The sequence below is a fragment of the Orbicella faveolata genome, unplaced genomic scaffold (genome assembly GCF_042242905.1).
Source record: "Orbicella faveolata isolate gen_17 unplaced genomic scaffold, um_ofav_v1 contig_47, whole genome shotgun sequence".
Classification (NCBI taxonomy): domain Eukaryota; kingdom Metazoa; phylum Cnidaria; class Anthozoa; order Scleractinia; family Merulinidae; genus Orbicella; species Orbicella faveolata.
This window is the reverse complement of record NW_028301577.1, coordinates 16,544,344-16,551,772: the sequence shown is the minus strand read 5'-3', so window position 1 is coordinate 16,551,772 and position 7,429 is coordinate 16,544,344. Positions and strand designations below refer to the sequence as shown.

General features: G+C 42.3%; 1 pseudogene; it reads right to left on the bottom strand.

Annotated features, from left to right (window-relative positions):
- Positions 1-3,467: 3,467 nt before the first annotated feature.
- On the bottom strand, positions 3,468-6,191 carry LOC149097360 (uncharacterized; annotated as a pseudogene).
- Positions 6,192-7,429: the final 1,238 nt, after the last annotated feature.

Genomic DNA, 7,429 nt, shown 5'->3' with positions numbered 1-7,429 from the left:
ATTAAATCCATTTTGAAATCGCACAATTTTATCGCCTTAAATTTAGATTTTTGGTGTATCGTTCCAGTGGTCGGTTTGTTAAAAAAAATGCGGAACCAGAAACGCCTTTACGTCTCATTTAGTATGCAAAACGATGTCATGTGACGAAAACTCATTCGAGCATGACAAAGAAACGAGCAGTTCTGATGTCAGAACGAAAATAGTGTACTTTAGGGATAAAAGTTCAATTCTCGTCGCCTGAATCAATTATGGAAGGCCTTCCTCTCTTCTTTGGTTGAGGCTGAGGCTTTTCATTGTCTTTGGAGAAGGAATCTGAAGGTGCATCCTGCGTAATTCTGCGATCGATCAGGGGCACCCAACGACTGTTTTCTCTCAAATGCTTTTAAACGCTGTTTTAGGCTATCTGGAGTACTTTTGAAGCTCTGCAGGTTAATTTTAGGTTGCGCTAAAAATTTTTTATCTGTTCGGTTATTCTAGGGGAACTTGGGTATTGTCGAATTTATTAGGGCTTTTTTGTCCATTCCCCGAAAACCTTAGGTCTTATCGCCTTTCCGAAAATGATAGCTGACCTTTTTTCAGTACCCAAAACAACATTTTTTTACGATCCGAGAACAACAGACATTAAATTTCTCATATCACGAAAGTTCAAGGTGACAATTCTCTTCAGAAAATCAGAGGGGATTAAAGGACCTCCGAACAGATAATTTACCGAAACCATCCGTTGGGTGCCCCTGATCGATTTCGAAACTCCCTCGAGTGCACGATGCCCAGTGGACAGTACGTTTTTTTTCCTTTTAAATACCGTTCAATGGCATGATTTTAAGGGAGTCCAGCTCGTTATCATCTCCGTTTCTTTTAGTGACCTCGGCGTAGGACTCAATACTCAGGACCTTGTCAAGTTCTTGCACAGGCGGCCCAGACGTTGAATACGATTAATACGTGACATTATGCTGTTGGCGACTGCGTTACAATTTTATATAATTAGCCGTTTATAAGACAATGTATGAGAATGCTTCGAAAATTACTCTAAATGCTACGTGTAGAAAATAATTTGAATAAAATAGCTTACCTTGTGTTTGCATTGCGTTATTTTGATGAATCTGGGTGCCTGGAGGTGGTTTAGAGCCATTTAGGCGAGTTTTACTTTCTGGCGGTTTGCTTCCCCTAAAGAGAAACGAAAGGCTGGCGACCCACTGGCCCGACGGCCCGCACTCAAAGATCCGTAAATTCCACAAAAAATGGTCTCATCTCGTCAAAATTGCCTCATGGCAGCCGTCGATAACTCTTGTTCCGATTCGCTTTCTCCCAAGGTTCCAAAGTTTATCTTAACCGCTGGAGAATCGCTGGTTCTCAAGCTCTTGCTTTCCATTTCTGCTCCCTTTCGATCCGTAACCGATTATCTTGGGCACAGGATTTGAATTTCTAGCTTAACGACCTCGCCATCGTGACAAAGTCGCCTCCAACCGTCGAGAGGCACGGGACATTGGTCAGTTACTCGTTGCCATCTCTCGTTGCAGTTAACAGTGCTGTTAGGCGCTAAATTCAGCTGGACATTGCTTGCTCCTTGTATTTTTGCAGTTAACAGTGCTTTTAGGCGCTAATTTCAGTTAACACCTCGGCACGGTGCAATTTGCATGATCAAAAAATGCCCTGTGCCTCTCGACGATTGGAGGCCACTTTGTCACGATGGCGAGGTCGTTAAGCTGGAAATTCAAATCCTGTGCCCAAGATAATCGGTTACGGATCGAGACGGAGCAGAAATGGAAAGCAAGAGCTTGAAAACCACCGATTCTCGGGCGGTTAAGATAAACTTTGGAACCTTGGGAGAAAGCGAATCGGAACAAGAGTTAGCGACGGCTGCCATGAGGCAATTTTGACGAGATTAGACCATTTTTGTGGAATTTACGGAGCTTTGAGTGCGGGCCGTCGTGCCAGTGGGTAATATTGGCTAATTTTGAATGGGTAAAACCCTTCCTGGTACGCTGTTTTTTCGAAATTCAACTCCATAGCCTAAACGTTTTGTTCTTTAGCTGTTATCCCTCCAAGTCTCAAGCTTGAACTCAACGCGCTTCTGTCTCTGCAAAACGAAGTTGTTTGTCATGTACGACACACAGATGACGAGATAATTTGAACACGAAATGGACGCTGAACTTCGCGGTTGAGGAAAAAAAAGTATAAGCTCTTGTATTTTCTGGCTTGACCTTACAATTAATTTATTCCAAAAGTTAGATAAAGTATTTAGAAACCATTAAGAGTCCTGTGGGAAAAAAAATTAAAACAATAATAAAATTTGAAAACCAGTTGTCAACAGATAATCTGTCGATTTCACATTGGTCTGAGAAGTACACAGGCACTAGTCGCAAACGTTCCTGAACTGAGTTGCAACGAAAACAACAGCATTATATCTTTATTAGCGTATAATTTGTGATTTTATAAGACAATTTTCAGGAGCTCAACAGGTTAACTTTTGTGACTCTTGTAGTTTTATGCTCAATATTACAAAAAACAACTCGGCTCATCATCGTGCGGAGCTTATATTCAAATCCAAAGCAAACGCAATATATACCAATGACACCGCATGCAGCCTCTGAAGCCATATTTTCCTATATTTTTTCGAATCAAGTACCTTTACCATCAAGGATAACTGACATTTTATGACGGCAGTTTTGCTGTTGAAACGCGAGAGACCCGGAGTAACGCAACACTCCTTTGAGTCACGCATACTGAGACGGGTACTATATCTGTTGCCAATGTAAAATGTCGAGTTAGCAGACAGATGAGCTTAAGTAAGCAGTATTTTCACGTACTGTAAAATCGAATACAACCCTGCTTATTTCCAGGTGTCACGGTTATCTTAGTATTTTACAAGCAAAATACAAATTGTGGCCAAACTTTTGCTGTGCATTTTTTACACATTGTTTTTGGCGGGAAGCGAGGGGGTGGGGGGTAGTCGGCGTCGTAAGGGTCTGTTAATAAGGAGGAAGGGTAACCCTAATGCCAGAGTTAAAGTCAAAGTCTCTAGCACTCGACAGTTTGTTGTTTTGTATCGGCTTGCTTATGAGGCAGCCAGAATATACTAAGATGACAAACCCTAGCCGAGCGTGAATGTTACCCTTGCACCTGGGTTATATGTTGTCCTTGCAAACACTCGGATGGGTACAACTCGGCTACCTGAACAACTTAATTTCAATTCCATAAAACAAAATATGTTCTACACGCTGACGATCAACAATTAATCATCAAAATTGTTTATATTTTGTTTGGCGCTAAAGTTTTCGATATGTTTGTTGCTACTGTCGCTAGAATTTCCTTAAGCAGAATTGTTTATAGTCTTGCTTTCAAACGCGTTCTAAAATTAAGAAAAAAAATAGTGTCTGGATAATAAAGAGCTTGAAATCAAAAGTTGATTTTGCTTGTTAACTCGGGCTAGGATAACCCTACTAATACGGTACCCTCCCTTATTGTAAACAGGCCTCAGTACAGTCCTCGTGGATCGTCGGGTTTGCTCATTGTTGACAAGAACAGTTCTGTGTTATGTCCTTTAGTAATTCCATGTAGGGAACTCTCCTGCGCACGAGAGGCTATGGTACATCTAGGCCCAGGCCCTCGCATAAACGCTGCAGCGTTGGTGACTTGAGTATCTTCAAGGTATCACCTTTCGCCATTGAACAAAGATCGAACTGGTCATACCTAATGGGATGCTGGATCTGTCTCGCTGTGGCCGCCACGTCTCTGGCGCTAGGGAAATTTGTCTCTTCTCTTCTGATGCCTGGATATCTAACTCATCCATATCTTGCTGGCGAGCGGCAGCATTAAGACACGAAAAGTAAGAAGCGATCTGCGAGGCTGTAAGGAATTCTGATGACTGGAAAAGTCACAGACAGTCAGCACCACGAGCACGGCGCATTTCACGAGCAACGACCTCCGCATCGAGTTTTCGGCCTGTTGTTTGGTCGATATGAAATTTAGCCAAAAGGTAGGACTTTTGTTTATCGCTGAAACGATAAGCTTTTTTGACAGTTCTTAGAGCCTATCCCTCCTTGGCAGCTGCAATAGGGTAATCCTGGGTAAGCGTTGAGGTTTTTAGGGTCGGTAATACGCCAACGCCCTCCTCCAGGGAGGACTTGTCACCCATTTTGGCTAGATCTATCACGGTATGTCTCTCAGGTGATCGTGTGCATTTCTCGAGGGACAAGTGCTTTTCATGCGCCGATACCCGTTGAAAGATTCGCACGCACCCATCCTGGGAACATGAATAAGCCCCAGCAACCTTATTGCTCTCCTCTGGATTGACATTCTACATTTCCTCCGTGCTGGCTTCGGGAGTTGTGGATTTGGTCGACTTGTTGCATAAAGGTTTGAAGTCCTCCGGGGAAAATGCTGCCACTAGTCCGCTCTGACTAGGTTCTGAAACATGATGAGACACACATCCACATTATATTTCAATCCAGAAACAAGTAGCAATGCAGTTATTGTTATTGGTAATAACAGGTGTTGAAGAGGTATTGTTTGATTTCTATTGTCTGGGCCGTGTCTTGCGTCTCGGCAATGGTGTCCATAAAAACCAGTCGGACTCCCTCCAATCCTCCATGAGAAATCAATGCAATTTTCATGTCATTTGCAGTGCACACGTCCTGCCCTTCATTTATGTATGCCCTAATATGAAATTTGCATGACGCAGCCAATCGATCTGCCGTACCTTGACCGCCTTGTGAATCGCTAAAATCAAAGCGTGCCACCCGAATTCCGCAACGTGTTCCCATATGTCGGCACGCCAGGATTGTACGAGAAGAATGGTAACACCCGGCGTTATCCTGACGAAAAAAGGCCGTGCTGATTTCCGGGTGCTCCCGCTTAAGTGTGGTCAGCACGTGGTGCATGGTGGCTACGACTGCAGAGCTTCCCTGGCTACGTGACTGGATGACGTGGATGAACCCTTGCCACTGTAGGACCCCTTCTCTTCGTCGGTATACGACTGATATGTGCCAGGAAATACCACGCTTGCCAAACCAGTTTGCTTGCGACGCTCGGTCCCTCTGCGGCAAAACCTTCATTGCCCAGTCGTTTACAATGAAAACCGTTTCTTGGTTGAGGGCATCGATGATATCTAGGCGAGCCTGATCTTGGTGTGCTGATCGTAACAAATGACATTTCCATGACTGGATGGCAAGCGTGGCTTGGTTGGTAAGATACGCAGCTTCGTCTCTGTCGTCATCCGTGTGAAACGGCGCCTTAGCCACGGCTTCTGAAATGGCAGCCAGCGTAGAATTTAGGTTTTCGCACTGCTCGCATACGTCTTCAGTCGTGTCTGTGATCGCTTGCTGCCGAAGGTCTGGGTTGGTGCAATCGCTAAGGACAAACACACTGCAGTGATTGGCTACCTCGAAGTTGGTGCTGATGTGAACCTGTCAAGGACTGCATGTGGGCACTACCGGTTCAAAAATAGCATAAATGACACCACTCACAAGCTCTCGCCGACAGCAACTTCCTCTCTGTATTGATACCCTCATCCCCGCTTACTTTGAAGCTTGCCAAATGACTGCTGACATCGCTCGTGCAGTCCTTTAGACTAACGCACTCGAGGTTTCCTGGATAGTCGCTCGATTTCCCGCAAGTACTGGACCTGCCTTGTAGCGTAATGTAGCTAAGGAAAAGTGGCATATGAAAAGTACAAACACTTAGGAGCACAAAATGGCACAGCTAAGCCAACAACAGGACTGGTCCAGTTCAATGTAGCCAATAATTTAACCGCACCTTGGTGTGCGCGTGACTTGGCTGTTGTGTTACTTCGTAAATAAACTTCCGGGAAGATTTCAAACACATCTGGCTCTTACAACGGATGCTTAAATGTTAGCTGAAAGCTGGAGCGATAGCAAGTAGATGGGAAAACGGGTTCTGGTGCGTATTTTTTGTTTATTTTAGAAATATATTGATATGACTGTGCGTTATTTGCGTGGGATCGGGAAGTTGTAGGTGAAAGGTGAAATTAGGTCAAATTACAGTCCAGTCGGAAAATGAGAAATAACAAGTAAGTGTACACCATTGCGCGTAAATTAAGCGCTGTTAGAAACTGACGAGATGTTATCTTCTACCAAATCTTGTTTGGAGAGATGTGAAATGCATTCATAAAGTTGAAAATACATCCGAGAGGCGACGACCATTTCCATAATGTTTACAAAGCAGGTCGCCATGTCATTTTGAAATTGTGTTCCCACAACAACTTATCTTGAAATCACACCATAAATGTATCTTTTAGGGTTTTATTTCGTAAGTTGCTAAGAAATAACGATAATTCAGTCACTCAAATGTACAAAGCAGCGAACATTGAGGTTTCGGTCTTTCTTTACGTCGAAATGTAAATAAATATTTTGAAAGATGTGCTGAACATTGTTCGTAGATTCCAGGTTTTTTCAAAGGGAAACAGTTCAAGTCCGACCTTGGGATTTGGCAGGATAACAGTTAAAAGACAAATCTTTTCAGCTGTAAAGTTAGATTCTGAAATAATTAGGTACCAGAGAGGGTTTTATCCAGTCAAAAATAGCCGATATTTTGCCGCTCGTTAATAGGTCGACGGAAGTGTTTTTTGAATGACTTGAAACTTAAAATAATAGAGCATTTGACATATCTTTTAACTTTAGCTGTAAAGAGGAATAGCTATTCAATATCTGAGCAAAATTTAACAGCAATTGACTGAATTTCAAGAATTTACCAACGCTTCGTCTTTCTGTGTTATTTGGTGAATTCTTTTGCGCGGAAAACGCACTCTGACCGCATTTTCAAACTTTCGCATTTTTTTCAAAAACAAAAAAGTGCTGGAACTTAAAATTATGATTTTTGAAATCAGCTCACCAAAGGGTATCTTGAGGCAAAATATGAGCAATGTGCCAAAATAGTCGCTGTCGCAAGATTCTCAATGCTCACAGGCAGGAGCTCTTAATTAATACTTAAATTTTTTGACGAAGAGGATGTACACTGGGCAAGTGTTGTGTAAGTGGGTACCTTTGTGTTCTAGAACAAAAACTTACTTATAAGCTTGTAACATAAACAGTATAATAATATTTTACTTTAAATATTGTTGTAAGCGCTCTTAACGAATATTTTAATGCACAACAAGTTATGAATGTTTTTGTGTAAGTAACGTGTACGTAGAATTGTAACTGTTTCCTTAATTTGTTTTGTATCATTAAAAAATAAATGAAAAACTAGTGACTCGAACTACGACCAAGCTTAGAAGAACGTTACGAAGGGATAAATTGCGTGACCACAAAATAGCCGATTCAACAAAAGCCCTAGAAAAAACACTAATACAAACAGAAATTTTATGAACCGTGTTTTAATAAAAAAGGCCTTCTTAGGGCAGCCCTAGTCAAAACCAAGGATAAATTGAGATTTTCACTCTCTTTTCGTCAGAATAATTAAAGAGAGGAAC